Raw genomic sequence first — 16,611 nt, 5'->3', positions numbered from 1 at the left:
CGTTTTGCCGTAGTACAGTTCATCGTGAGATACCTTTTGCGTTGTTCGTATCGTATTGCAGACAGGTTCCACTTTTAATAGATTCAATAAAAACATTAATTTTATATTTGATAGGTAGGTACAACTTGATACTAGCACTCAAAAGAATTTATACATAAATCATACAATACAATTTTATTTCTAATTAATTACATATTACATATATATTTTCATTTGTCTTTCTCTTATATTTTTTCCAGTGATTTATTACGTATTTTGTATGTGTTTTATTTACACGGTGAAACATGTCATGGCGGACTGTAATACGACTAACTGCATACGTACATATATATTTACGGATAAGAAACTAAAAAGGGTAGGAAAAGTAATTAATGCGAGTCGAGGTCGTGGTCAAGAAATTAATTCTACGTGGGTGCTTATATCCCATTGTTAATCCCAAATTATTCACGTACCATAGTAAATTCTTTATTCTTCTTATAAAAGTTTATTTAATAAATAAAAACACCAATAATTATAACATATTAACCAATCAAATAATATGTCAAACAAACAATCGTGATAGGTAATTAAGTTGATATATGTTAATAACATAAATTATTAAAAACAAGATAAGTTATTTCGAACTTTCGTTAAACTTATAAATGGTTTGCCATTGGGTTTACGTATAACTTGGTTGTGGATCTCTTGTTTTACTAGGCTAGATATACGAACTCTTAGATAGGTATCTAGTATTGCTTGGTGGTATGGCAATATGAAACATAATTTCCCAACATGACTTGCCATATTATTCTTACTACATAATAAAATATTATATAGATACATATCGTATGATTATTATTTTATAAGGATATACATTAATATAAGTACGTATTATTGTGGTAAGCATAGTTATATCCCTAGATATATAGATATATTATATCTGTAGTTTAATAAGTGTAAAATTGATATACCTATTTCATTGAAACAATTTAACGTGTATTTTTTCCATAAATTGTTCATCCTTTTTTGTAAAAGCATTATTTTAATAAGTTTTATTTATTAATCGAAAGAGCTGAAAAACTTAGTAAAACTGTATACTAATGATATAATAAATTTACCAAAGGCAGATAGATGTACATGCTTTGATTCAAAGCAGAAGTTAACAAGTCGATGAACACGATTAACTCATTGATAGAATTAAGTTAATTTTATTTAATGGCAGTCAATTTAAATATTGTATATTTTATTTATTTATCAAAGAAACTGATAATAGCATTCATTGCCACCTCAATTTTATTAAATTCTATTAAATATGTCCATTGAAATACAACTTTCATACGTTTGTCATGTCAAATACGCAAAATATAATTATTAATTAATAAGAGTTAGAAAAGTATAACGTGTCGGGAAAATTTTATAATTTTAATGTGTGCCGTGATATCAAAAAAATTTGGAAGCACTGGTATAGAGCAGAGCTGTAAATGGAACCGGAACCGAACTCTGAGAATCACTTAATTATTTTGAAACCGGAATACCTTAAAAATGATGGGGGCCCACTCATCTTGGAGCCAGCTATTTTAAAGAATAGTAGATAGGTACCTAATTAACATGTTATTATATTATATTCCGATGATTTAATAAAAAGTTCTTTACTAATTTGGTTAACTATCTCCATAGGTCCGGATGCACCACCTGGTAAGGATATTGGAAACAGACTCGATACTTACTTTATGAGTTTTGGAAATAGAGTAAAATATGAATTATGCCTATAACAAGGTACCTATAGAAGTATAAGTATATTGATTTTAAACGCAGAAACCAGCAGTTACTTTATTTGATGCAAATGGCGTAATAAATTCGTCAGTAAATTTCAAAGGGGACCTCCAAACAGTTCAAACGAATCATTGAATTAATAAATTATACCAAAACCTTAAAAAGATGCGGTATTTCACACAAATTAACGTTTTTTTGATTAATAATATTGACTTAGGATTTCACGAAAAATCCTCAACTATCAGATCATCGCAGATCATGAGTTGCTTAGAGACAGCAAATGCAAATAATATTATACATCTTTGATAGTGGATTCCATGCACGAGAATTTTTTTCCCAAAGTTTTTATTTATACCTACATATATTTTTACTAATTATGACCACGAAGGCCTAGCGGTAACGTGTCTGTTTAACATGTCATGGGGTGTAGGTACTCACTTATGTATATTGTATGTATGTATTATGATTTTATAGAAATGGGTCTATTTAGGCGAAAAATTGTATTCGATTAAATCATGTTTTATAAAAAATAATTCGTTCGAGTGCTAATAATATGTCATCGTAGGTCTCAAAATCTCAAAATCGGGCTTCTGCGTCACTAAACGCGCCACTGGAAACTGTACCATATTAGATTTTTCCACAGCAACTATACCTGGAACCAAACCTTTGAAAAATGGGGATTCTAACAGCTCTGGTATAGAGTACCGATAACCTAAATAAACTCGTACTGGTTATCAGCTGTTTACAAATCAACTTTGCGATTAAATTTGCGACAACATTTTAGAAGTAATAATTAATTTAAAATGTAGAAGTCAAAGTAATGATAAACCACTTGCACGAGGTGGCGGGTGTTACTTTTTACGACATTCTTGCATTCAGTGCACGGGTCCACGCGATAACAAAATGGCTTATCTCATGCAGGTTTTTGACACAGCATTCGTTGACTCGGTTCAATAAATTGGCACAAAGAATGATTTCCAAGGGTACCTTTGGCTTGAACGAGACGTAAGTGCATTTATGATTCGTAACGCAAACTGGCATATTAGGTCAAAACAATAACTCCTCGTCAAAACAATATCACTCGTGCATACTGTGATACGGTCACCATCTTGGAAAATGGCGGACGATTTTCAGTTTTTCAGCTATATCTCATTAATTGCTGAAAATATCTAAAAATATTTCAAATTCAATTTTTGAAGAAAATTAAAACACACATCTTTAATAAGATTTTTTTTGTATCTACAACGATTGCCGTTCTGTAGGGTAGGAATACGTCATGTAAATTTGTCACGTGCATTATACCTATATAAAAGAAATTAATATGAATTTTTAAATTAGACTTTGAAGTTTGAATTTAAATTTTGAATTTATTTATGTGACGATTATGTTAAAACACTTTTTTATTTCAATGTGAATCCCATGCATATACGTACTTATTATATTGGCCGTGGTCGATTCTATGAAAATATAAACCACGTTTTATATTAATTTCATGTATATTTACTTATTAGCGTGAAAACACCTTGGCTCAAGTATTTTTAGCTATGTCCGGCAAGATGTAAGTGAATTCCTTCATCAAGTGATGGTGGAAACGTGGAAACAGTGACAAAATCCCGAACGGCCTAAAACAGAACTCTCGATACAGATTTTAGATGGGGAAAATGGGCTAATTTGCAGGAATCGAAAGGTTCTTTTTAAATTAAAACATAAATAAACACCATTTTGAACGATTTTTAAGAAACATTACTGGGGCCAGTATGCTTTTTGCATAGGAGCACAATATTTCTAGCTTCGCCACTGATTTATAGATTATAGGTGAATATATTATTATTATATTGTATAATATTATTGTTTAATAAATTTGTACAGCAAGTATGCAAGTTCTGTTTTACGTAAGGGACGCAATTATTTTTATTACCCCGAGCGCTGACACCTAAATCCGTTCTTGGCTTAGACTATAGATACGTTCTTGGCTATTAAATTTCTCAACCATCGAGGGGAAAATGTGAGAATGTAAAAATATTGCAAAGCCCTGTGCAGTTGCGGGTTCTAAAGCTAATTCCCTAATCCGGTATTTTTTGTTAATGTGATGAAAAAAATATCATTCCGTCAAAGAAAATTATAAATTGAGGGTGAAAAGTAATATACTATCAACCCTTATTTACACCAATTGGTAAGAATCAAATTATAATATTCAATTCTGTTTGAAATATTACATCCTACTTATTATTATTACTATTGAGAATAGTGAATGAAAATATTACTAACCATTGTATGTTGAGTCCTCAGCTTGGGCAGCCAGCCATCCTGTCTCTTGGATTCTGTGACTGCTGCCATCATGTGATACGACTGCTTCGGTAGTATTCGATACTTGTATCTTCAGAAAGTCTCTCGAGTAGATGCAGAAACCCATCAAAAATTGATACAGCATTTCTTCTTTATGTTATTCTGTGATCTGAAGTGATTCTTAGTCCATTAAGTATTTTACATATTGTCGTTTCTACCAGTTTTGTTAAAAAATGTATTCCTACTCATCTTACATACTTTCATGTATCATGATGTACTTAATTTACAGTAGAAAAAAAACATTGTTTTAACAAGTTTGGAAATACCGAAAGCTATAAATTTCGGTCAAATATTTATACAAGATTTCTCATTTAAATAGCATAGAGAATAAAATTAGATAGGTACCTACACCTCAATTAATTAAAAGTTACTCAGAAAGGTTTTCTTAGTAATATAATTTTATTTTAAAAATGATAAGCATTAAATAACTGATATCCATATTCTCTTGTAATCATAGCATTCATAGTAGGGATTGCAATACCGGTATTCTTGTATTTATCAATACCGAAATACCGGTTTTAAAAATCCAAAATACCAAAATTTTCGGTATTAAGAAAGCACACAAGTGCTATGTGTAGTTATGTGGTGCTAAAATGTAAATATTGTCTGAATCTAACAGAGGTGAAATGATAATAAAACAAAACCGATCAAATATATTTATATAATTGTCGCGATGAATTATCGTAATAGTATTCGAAATAGAACACACCCGTGACAAATGTTCAATTATTCTATAATTATATAGCCAGGCTTATTTGCATTTAAATTGAATGCTTTAATTAATATTATCAATGTATTGAAAATACGTATTTGTAATTTTCACCAGTTCTACAATACATTTTTTTAAATATCAACATGTAGGTAGGGTTTTTGATATAATATATTTTTAAAGAGATTTTAATAGCTATATTTACTGATAAGTACTTCTGTTTTTAATGTTTTAACGAATACCGGTATTCAATAATAAATACGGAAAAACCGGTATTGACATTTTCATTCGGTATTGCAATCCCTAATTCATAGCAATAACCCCAATATCACGTATTACAGACTAATTAATATATAATAATGTGTGTGTACTTTGTGTACGTTGTATATATTAAATTAACAATAATATCGTTAACAAAATTGATATTTATAATAATTCTGACAATCATTTTTAAAGTGACACCCGATTTAAAAAATACTCTTATTGAAAACTTACACAAAACAAATTGGGTATGTTATTAATATTATGGTTTAAAAAAATCTATGAAATTTAATATTGTTATTATTGTGTATAAATTTAATATTCACATAAAAAACTGTTTTTTGCTACAATGTTTGGTCGTAAATACTTTTTAATCACCCATATAAATGTATATAAGTACTGAATTAACTGTCAATATTTATATTTCTTACATCTGTAAACTTGATAAACATAACTGAGAGATAATATAATTATAATACACTAAGAAGTGTTTAGTGTAAATTATATACAATTAAACAAATTAATAAATCTTTATGCAAATCATCGTATTCTTACATTGTGTAAACTTTAAGTGTATATTATGTTTGTTTTGAGTTGATTGAGTTTGCAAATATTTGCAATGTTGGTAGATATATAAGGCAGACTAGAATGTATCCAATGTATCAAAGAAACCAAAATGTACTATAAGTTATAAATAAAAATAAACTCTAAATTTGAAACAAAGTGATGACATTCTAGACTCAGTTTGTCTTTTATTTGTTTTCTCAAATATTTTTTTTCTTTCTAAATATTCTTCCCTAAATTTCCCTAAAAATATATCTTTGTTGAAGCATTTTATTCTAAATTAAATTAAATCGTGTGAAATTACATATCTAGCTGATTTCTAGTCAATAAATATATTTAGACCTGTTCTAATATATTTATTTTAATAACCATAACTACAGTCATGTCGATGCAGTGTTCTAATTCCAACTCGCAGCGGGTATTACCTGAAAAAAAAAGAAAAATATTTGTAGTAGGTATAAAAATTATTGAAATAATGTACATAAATAATACAACATTCTAGCAATAATCAGTTCAGCAGTTTATAATTATAATAAGTATATGATAAGTATTTGTATAGTTAATAATAAGTAATTTTAAAACTTTTAAACCAATTTTTGAATGACATTTAAAACCTTATTATAACTGTATTGCTGTCAAACTTCAACCCTATGATACTGAAATAATTTGAGAAACACTGACTTACATAACTAACTGAACACGATGTATTTTACCGTTTTGCATGATAGCTGATAAGATTTTAATATGACATGCTTTCATATTCGAGAATAAGTTTGATAGGGAACTGTGCCATGTTCTGGTTTACAAATAAAATCAAAATAATATTTTACTAAACTAGGGTGAAGAAAAATCAGTAGAGATACATTGCCAACATTAACTTAATTTTCAGTAGTAAAAATTATTAGAGTGATATGATAAGTCTGATCAGTGATAACAATAATACGTGGATTGTCGATCCGTGTTAATTATGCATTTATAATATATATGCCATATATAAAAGAGTTATAAAACTTATATTAACATAATATTAGACATGAGTAGTATATCTATCATTCTACAATACAATAAAAAGGCTCTTCAGGAGAGAAATTAAAAAAAAATACCATGTTTGATCTTAAAATCATATGCGCCTCCACAGATTGGAGGTTTGTATTAACAGATTTTTGTTTTTTCGAGAAATGGATATTAACAACTTGGTCAATCTATTATGTCCATATTCTAGGCCCAAACACACATTGAAAAACAACATGTGAATTTTCCAGACTGGGGATACAAACGTGGGATCCACGAAGTTATAAATAAGCCAACGTGGTGGTCGCTCGCCCATCGTGGTACTCAAAAAGATCAAAGTGATATTTTTGGGTGAAAAAAAAATATGAATTTTAATATACTTATTTATAATTGTTAGGATGAGAAAAATCTGTCTTCTTAAACATAAATAGATAATAGCCATCTAATTCGTTTTCTATAAATAGGCTAATAATAACTCAAAAACCTGAAGATGTCCGATGATATACTATTAGGTACGATAATTTTTTTTATGATAAGATACATTTTGTTGAGACTGTACTGTGTACTCTGAGAATTCTGTTAATCACATGTGAAAATTATTTTCCGAATATTCAAAAAATTACTAAAACTGAAAATATTTTTTTAACCTATATGTTTAGTGAGTATTATTGGCAGGGCGCAATCTCCATCAAATATTACATGTTGTATGACAGATTTTTACTACACGGACCTCACAGCAGAAGATGTAAAAGAAAATTGAAAACCATTTGCCATGTAAAGTATTTACTACACTTAAGTAAGGTAAGGTAAGTAACACAGTACATACGAGAACATTTATTTATATTATTATTATTGTATTTTTGATACATTATTGAATTCTCCATAATACATTGTTTGCTATTTAACGTTGAGTTTATATACAGCTTAGTGTCAGTAGTAATTTTTCAATTCTGAAAACATAATTACATAATCACATAATTTAATTAGAATATATTAATTTCGTTTTTGATTTACCTTTAGTTTTAAATGGGGTTCAGAACCAAGGAACATAAAACTAATGGAAAATGCGTTACCTTCTGGCTGTGGTACAAAACTTCGAGTGTGGAGAAATATACGATAAATATATATAGGATATATATAATATTTCCAATAGTTACATCTGTGTCATAATACACATTAAGGATTGTGACGTAAACGAAACCTATATTCATTTTTTTTTAAATTCTAAAACTCTCTACGCAATGGCTAATACATTTTTTTTCGACCATATCCGATCCTAATAGGATCATATGGGCCTCTACAGAGTAGAGGTTTGTTTTGTTTTTTTTACGAGAAATGGATGTCAGCCACTTGCTCAACCTATTAGGTCCATACCCTGACTCACACACAAATTGAAAAACAATATATATACTTGCCAGACCCAGGATTCGAACCTGGGACCCACGGCGTGATAGTCCAACGCTTAAGCCGCGCGGCCACCGTGGGTGTCTATTACATTTATATATTATTAATTTGTTCTGTGTTTAGAATTATTGGATTTTTGTGTGTGGATTTGATTCAACAACTAACGCCTTCACCTGAAGAAGGATACCCATGACCTTCTTCATTTTCAAGACTCACGTCTCCATTTTTAGAACCACCGCACGGTACTTAATAATATCCACACCTTATTCAGTTTACGAGCAGTTCCTGCTGCTTTACCACCTGTTTTCAACTCATACAAAAAATCGTTTTTATAATATTATGCTTATTTTGTATCATTAACTCAACATTCGAAATTGAAACAAAATTAATAATTATTAAACCAATAGGTGATGATATAAAAATGCAAATACATTAGAACATTAGACGTTAAATATAATCATGAACCAGATGAAATTATATTTTCATTGAAAAAATTACAGTTAAATTTTAAAAAAGCTGAAATAAGTTTCTTGGCAACCTAACACTTAATATAAAATAATTGAATATTTAGTGTTCAAGTGCAGCGGACGTACGTGGCAGTGAATATTTGGACCGAGAACAGTGGAAGGAGCTAAGTGAAACCTTCATGCACAAATGTGGATCGTCCCTGACTGACAATTTATTAGAAGAAACAGTTTTAAACAATATACATATATTAATTAAATTAGGTTAAAAATTAGAATATGTTATTCACAATTATTAATAATTATAATAATCGGAATAATAATATTATGGATCCATACGTCAACACATTCAGAACCAACGGTTTAAATATTATGATTGATTTGTTAACTACAGAAAAGTTAAGATTCACTGTAGTAAATAAAAACGAAACGGACGTATTCTATTGGCATTATCGCATTCGATTACGTACGCATATAAATGAATCATGATTAATTGTATATAAACTTTACGTTATGTTTGCAACATTGATAAATGCATTTTTTTGTCAAATAAATCTCAAGAGTACGTATTTGATGTTTGCTACAAATTAACCACCAATTCAAAATTACTTACAGCTGATTAAACCATTAACTTAGTAACCACTTTTCAATTTCACTTTTTAATATATTCAAACCCCGTTATTGTATGAAATCTTTGAGTTTGAGACCCGACTTGAAGTATGTACATAAAATGTATTTGTATCACTCAATGGTGGTCTGTCGCATATGGAGTAAATTTGAAAAGATGCCTCCAAAGCCATCAGTGCCTTGGACTAATACACCCCTACGTAATTAAACTTGACACTGGCTACGGTAGCCTGAAGAAAGTTTCAACCCGGCTGCTAAATAACGTCCAAAGGATGTATGTGAGTAGTCACAGATGTTGTCATGAATTAGGACGAATGTTGATCTATCTAAAACCTATTAAATAATTATGTAATACTAAATATACACAACATTTCAAAATGTTAAATACTTCTTATTGAAAACACATATCGTTGAAAATATTGCATAAAACATACCTATTATAAAAAGGTTTGATATACCTATCTCTGAACCCGCTATCTCAAAGAACAAGAGCACTCACTCATATAGTGAAAGATGCGAATTTCGAGTTTTCTTCTTTTTGGTCTATCTTTTTCTACGATTTTTTGATAAGTATGTATATTTTCTGACGTGCTTATTTCAAAATTATGTATTTTTCCAAAATGTACCTAAAACGCCACTGGTAGTTGGTACAAATCACTATACCTAATGAAAAAAGTATCATCGTGTATATTTTTTTAATTATAATCATACAAAGAATGCTATTTTATTAAGCAGCGTCGTCCGTCGAATCTCGATGATATAAAAACACACCAAATAAAAGAATACATGTATGTAAAAAAACAATTTGAATTAAAAATAGCTAAAGGCTTAAAAAATCGACACGTGTGTGTGAGTGCATGTACATGAACGTGATTTCGGACACCATAGTAGAGAACCTCCGAGATGCTAGGCTACGTGCGAACGGGATGGAGGTATTAAATTATAGTAATTCCAGTCAAATCATGAGAGGGACGGCAATAGCCGAGGAGGTAAAAAAGTGTGACCCGTAGTTTGAAAAGAAAACGGAACATGTAGGTGTAACATTCCTCCGGACATGAACTAACTAACACATGCTTCCTACACCAGATGGACCGCTGCTCACAGTGGTGTGGACATGTGGAGGAATTTAACTAAAACTTAATCAACAACGCACGATATAATTTAAAAAAAAAAACACGTCGATAACGTTCAATTTTAATTTATCATTGGGAGTTACATCGCCATTTATAAGACGGCAAACAAACCTAATATAGACCGGTATCTTAATGAGGATTTTACGAGGATTGATCGTTCGCCAGACGATCGAGTCCATAGTTTGGGTCGCTTCAGAGACACCTTAAAATTATTATGAAAGGAAAAATTTTGAGGACAGCGACGTTATATACATGTTATGATTGTCTCAGTGTTTACTTTGGTATGATCGTTTTTATTTCTTAGACGTGCTAAGATAATCTCAGACATATAAAACAATTAAATACAGAAAATACTAGAAAAAAATGAAGCAGTTCAAGAATTTATTCAGTGACGCGCCAAGAGGGGGTGTTAGGGGTGCAAAACACCCGGGCGGTAGAATTCAGGGATAGGCAAGACCCCGAAAAAAACATATCTATCGACATTATTAAAAAAATATAATATGTTATTCAATTACATAAAATGAACTTTATGATGAAAATACTGACACGCAGCTAATTTCCTAGCATATCATTAACATTTTCTTTTATCTATCAATATAACTCGCTTTATATTATAATTCAGAATGTTTATGAGTGAATATGAATGTAATAGGTAAAATTTGTCATTATTTTTTCTATAAATTTTGATGACAATAAAATAAATGTTTCAATATTTCTCTCGATATATATTTCCACTTAAAAATATTTATTTTATTTGGAGGGAGGCAATTTTGGGGTTGGACTCGCTCTAGGTACGTCCGTGAATTCAATCAATTAAAAAAAAGTCTTTAAATTATTTAGCGACGATCCGAACTGACAGTGTTTAAAAATAAGTAAAAGTAATTTATGTACCCCCAATTAAAATGTAATACATTTTAATGAGCATCTTAACCATGGCTTTGTGAAAGTGTATTGGTATTCACACCCGTTGACCGTTTAGTAATTAGCCAATCATAAACAGTATCCAGAATTTATCACAAAAATCCTTTCCATACCCACAAAGTCACCAAATAACCAAAGAACTGCAAAGTTCTTCTCAGAACTGAGATAGGTACAGAGAGTTGAGTAATGAGATTAGGAAATTCTTGTAATGATTATTTTATATTTTTGACAGTTATCTCATCAAAATTTATTATTGTTTAACATTGTGTATGGAACATTTTACGTATGCAGTTCGCCGTATAGCATTGAGATCGCGTTGTTAGTGGAGCATTTCACTGAAAACTAAGTGGTACGTATGTTACAAAACCATAAACAAAATAGTTTGTAAAAGTATTTTTTGTAAGTAATATGTGGTGCACTTTGGTGGTATTCAAACTAAATGGTAGGAAAATACTGTATTAATTAAAATAAAATAATATATACTGTTCAATCCACATCATATAACAACAACTAGGACTGGTATGTATAGGTTATTTTTTTTTGTAAAGCTTATATTAGTGTTTATACGTGTTCTACAACAAATAATTTTAATATATTAATTTGTTAGTATTAAATATAAATGATACATTAAACAAACTGTATGTATTACATTTCGCCGTACCACAGGTCACGGTGAATTTTGGGCGTAATTACGTTGTTGTGCGTACGTCACTGACAATTTAGTTATAATTTATATTAAGAGGTAAGGGGTAAGGGGTAAGGGATGCTACTATTGTGAACATATCGTCGTTATACGTCGCTCACCATACAGAGATTTCGATGATTACCCTCTTAAAAAAGAAGGTCCAAAAACAACTAGATTACATGGATATGATGTAAATGGGGACTCTTTTGTTGCTATACTTACGTAACTAACTATTTAACATGAGATTTGACGTATCAGTTTAAAAATGGTGTGTTAGAAAACCGATAGTCAACTTAATAATATATTATAAATTAAATTCAAATCTATCTTTTTAGTGAATTTGGAATCCACATTGGGTGTGGCGGGCTGCATTTAGCCAACTTGGAGTGGCATGGAGGTCAAGACTGTATCCTGTGAAATGTCGTTCCACGCATGGGTGCTACTGTGTGGCTGTGAGCATGGCCCCCACAAAGGGGGGAGGGCTGACATGGCTCTAGCCTGGGGGCCCGAGCTCAGGAAGGGTCCGGCGTGACGAGTCGACCAGATAAGTGAGATAAACACAGATCACGCAAAAGTCGCCTGCGGCGCTATTTTGCTTTAATGATATAAATATTTTTTTAAATTTGGTTTTACGATGCATTTTTTAACTGTAAGCCGATACTCGACAACTCCATAATTCAAATGGATGTACATGTTAAAACTATAAAAAATCGCTAAAAATACATTTTAATTTTACGCGTACGCCATTTGGAAACGCTACTGCAGTGCGTCACACTGCCTCTACCCTTAGAGATAGGTAGGGGGGGCGCCAAATATCTTAGCATGGGGGCCCGCTTCAGGATGTGGGGTCCATGGCTGTGAGATATGTTATCTTATCAAGCTTCAATGTCAGGGAACTCAGAAATAATGGGAACTGAAATACCTAATGGTAAGGAGAAGCAGGCAACCGATCTCGAGTAAGGAAGAATACGGGATAAATGTAAACACGTGTCAAGAATACGTCATACATTGAATACTAACAATTGCTCTCGGTTTATGCATTGACAGTCATTTAATATTGGTGTATTACACACACTATTGCACGTCTCTAATGCGTGGTTCATTTTCGTAGGACACTCACATATTCAAAACCATGCGTCAAAGTGGACCTACTGTATTGGTATATAGCCTATCGGAATTATAATTATTAATCTGTTCTGTTTTCAAAGGTCTTGACTATTGAGCTTTGAGAATCGATGTCTCCGCCGAATTGTAGGAGTACTTGTGGCACAATCTCAAGGGTTCCGTCAGGTGACCTACTTTCCCTCACCCTTCAGCGGTGCCATATTATACTATTGTCATGTATGTCAAAGAAACTACGCTTCGGGAAGGCGAAAGACCAACGAAGACCTAATCGACCTCGTACAATATTGAAGAATAATGTCGAGTTGGATTTGAAGACTGTGGGAGTCCAAAACTATAGGGAAGTATATACAAATAGGGTTGTAATTCCTGGAAGAAAATGATTCTGAGATTTTATATTTATTCAGTATTAAATAAGAACTAATAATATTCTAAATAATAATAAAGATATTTTCAAACATTACCTCGAGGATGGTGGTATATAATTATCATTTTATGCGTTTCTTCGAACTGTGTAATAAACATTAACACTTTTATCACCCAATGGCTTATATTGGACGAATAATGCAATATTTATGTAACCCTTCGGCTATAATAAATAATATAAATGTTAGATATGCTTGCCATATAGTCAATCAACATGTGAGAGCACTGGTTCCAGACTCGCTTATACACCGTAATAAGAATGGGAAATAATATGCTATTGAAGATATCTTTCGTACCGACTAATATCGTAAATCGCAACGGAACGGAACGGAAAAGTGTCTTATTGATATTCTTATTTTGTATGTATTTTTTATCACTTCTTGGTTCTTAAAAGCAGGAAGATTTTTAGCAATAACTTGCAATTATTCATGCGCTCAATAATATCTCGCATACATATATTCATTTCATAACACCTTTCTCGTGTAGATACAAAGTACATACAAGATACAAATTATGTACATTCAATTTGTTTGAAAAGTTCGACACTAAACGCACGTCCACACCTGCAAAATGAAATTTAGTTTTAAATTTCCCTTAAATATGGCCACAATTACGTTTTTGTCAATATCACTTAACTAGACAAACGAGGACACTCGAAATCAACCGCCCCCCACCACACTCGGTTTTAATCGAGCGTAACACGAGACCATACGTTTGGATGTGAAGCATCAGCAGTTGTTAACGCCTGGGAATGTCCCAGGAGCAGATACCTAAAACTGAGGTAATCACGCTCTCAAGTGAGCTTTGACTGAGATTACTGAAACCCGTAATTTAATAAAAAGTGTCATGAGAGAAAAAGGCACGTAAACTTAACAAAAATAAATTAATTTAATGATATATACAAAAAAACAAAGCTAAAACATACGGACACACAAACCTATGTGAGACAATCTTCATGTCCGCAATAAAACGCCGCATTTTTTAAATGCAATGTGATTGGCCATGGACCAAGGTTTTGAAGCTGGATTTGGTTTATTAATATATGGCGGTGAAAGAAGCACAAAGCGTTCTGAGTGTTCTCGAATATTACCAATATGGAATGAGTGTTTCTTTTAACTTTAATGCATATATTATTATGTGATACAGGCGCAAGTATTTAAATTTAAAATAACATATTCTTTGACATGTGTTTAACTTTGTTGAGATTTAAACCTTATTACAGCCTCACCCAGAAGGACCCAGAGAACTAATACGAAAAGAACATGGCCATTTGTATAAAAATAAGTACTTATTTCAAAAATATATTTTTACAAATGTTCGTTTTACCTGTTTTATTTGTTTACCGCGTATGTATATATATTGGTCTGAAATAATCATAATTTCTACGATTATAGTTATATCCGTATCTAAACCCTTTGTTCCATATTATTACCGATTTTTCAGTCATTTACATTTTAGATCGATATTATATCGGTGGGGAATACAAATTTTCTTCCGAGTGCACTTCATTGAGGGTCAACAATCAGCTAAAAATGAATACCAAAATTTGGGACCTTTGGGACCGAGCCTTTGGGACTCGTTGGCCCACCGGGATTTCTCATGTTGTGCCAACAGATCGATCCGTAGGTGGATAGTTTCTAATACTTACACTTCTATTCATATTTTTTCTGATATTTTTCAATTCCAATACACCACTGATAACAAAATAAATCGTAGATTATTTCATCATGGCTGGGTTTTGAGATAACAGATTCTGCGTATCGAAAAATATGAAAACTGTTTAAAGTTAATATTTACTCTTGATACGAACAAAGATTCCATTGATAAATATGACAAGAATAGTATTGAAAATTTACCTTAACTTATTATTCCATTTATAATATATACAATATATTATTACATAAATACAATTTATTGTATTTCTTATACGTCAATCAAGACGGGATAAGTGAATCAGCCTTATCAATATATAATGCAAAAAAATATATAAGTACTAACAAAGATGACTATTGAAGCGAAGGTTTCACAATTATTCCATTGTAGCAAACCTACATTTCATATTGATACGGTTGATAAAAATTGATAATGCCGATAACAGCTATAATATGGCATCATATACGACCAACATGTCAATCGCAAAACATTTTTGCAACATTGTATTTTCGTATAAATACTTTATGACCTACTTTTCTGACAAATTAAAAGATTTTTGAATTTAATACGGTACAAGTCGGTTTGCAGGAAGCCAGGCGGGAACCGCGCAAATTTTCATAACCGATTTTGGCAAAATTCATAAATTCAAGAATTAAAACCTAACCTAATCTAACAAATAATTCAGTATATCGGCTATTTTCAAAATTTGTTTGCCACTGGCTTCCTATAAACCGACAAGAACCTCTAATACTGATAATAATTTACAAAACATTCCAATTTTAATTTGAGCTTTAAGAAATATGCAGTGTCTACAAAAATGAATGTTAAATCGAAAATATTCAACATCCTACATAACTTTGTTTTTAACGTGTTTTCACATACGAATACAATCGTACTACATTGATTAAATCCATCACAATTCGATGAATATTTAATTTAAATGCTCAATATATTCTCTGATATCTTAAAAAAAACATAAAAAGACACAATAGACCTACTCGGAAAAATCATAGATTCTTTGTTAATATATTATACAAATTTAGCAGGTAGATCTCAACAATTTTTATGCCAAAAGTCGTCCACAACAAAAGTTTATCACCCCTGACCTACATAACTGTGTATATACAGTTTTATGTTATTTCTAATATTCACCGAACATATTCATACATACCGCCAAAGAGAACCAGGTGTACGCGAAACCTTGACTAAGAAAAGCGATAGCTTCCTAAAATTCAAATCTTTAACTTCACCAAACAATCTGGTAAAAACTTAATATACTGACGTACCGCAAATATTTCAAACTTTCAAGACATTACATAGACCAAGTATCGGAAAACAACAACTAACGAGTCATGTGTTAGACTTTGTACGCGCGCGAGGTTATTCAGAAATACTGAATATAAAACGCGCACCACAACAGTAGGTATGTATTCTGAATGTGTCACGAGAGTGAAATCAGTTAAAGAACTCATAGAAAAATTATACTTATTATCTTCGGTTTTAAATAATATGTATATGAACAAACATTTTCAA

General features: G+C 31.2%; 1 protein-coding gene across 2 annotated transcripts in view; it reads right to left on the bottom strand.

The window, feature by feature from the left end:
* Window positions 1-16,611, bottom strand: part of Egfr (epidermal growth factor receptor) — a 344,631-nt gene that overhangs the window by 146,841 nt on the left and 181,179 nt on the right. Inside the window, exon 1 of one of the 2 annotated variants that reach the window (XM_085943965.1) lies at window positions 4,021-4,116. The exons of the other annotated variant lie outside the window; for it this stretch is intronic. The gene's annotated coding sequence lies outside the window, so the exon portion shown is untranslated. Of the gene's footprint in view, window positions 1-4,020; window positions 4,117-16,611 lie in introns of those variants that run through there. 2 annotated transcript variants of the gene reach the window in all.

Source organism: Rhyacophila brunnea, unplaced genomic scaffold (genome assembly GCF_057557595.1).
Source record: "Rhyacophila brunnea isolate RB1 unplaced genomic scaffold, BYU_Rbru_1.0 scaffold_1, whole genome shotgun sequence".
In the NCBI taxonomy this organism is placed as follows: Eukaryota; Metazoa; Arthropoda; class Insecta; order Trichoptera; family Rhyacophilidae; genus Rhyacophila; species Rhyacophila brunnea.
This window is presented reverse-complemented; position numbering and strand designations above follow the sequence as displayed.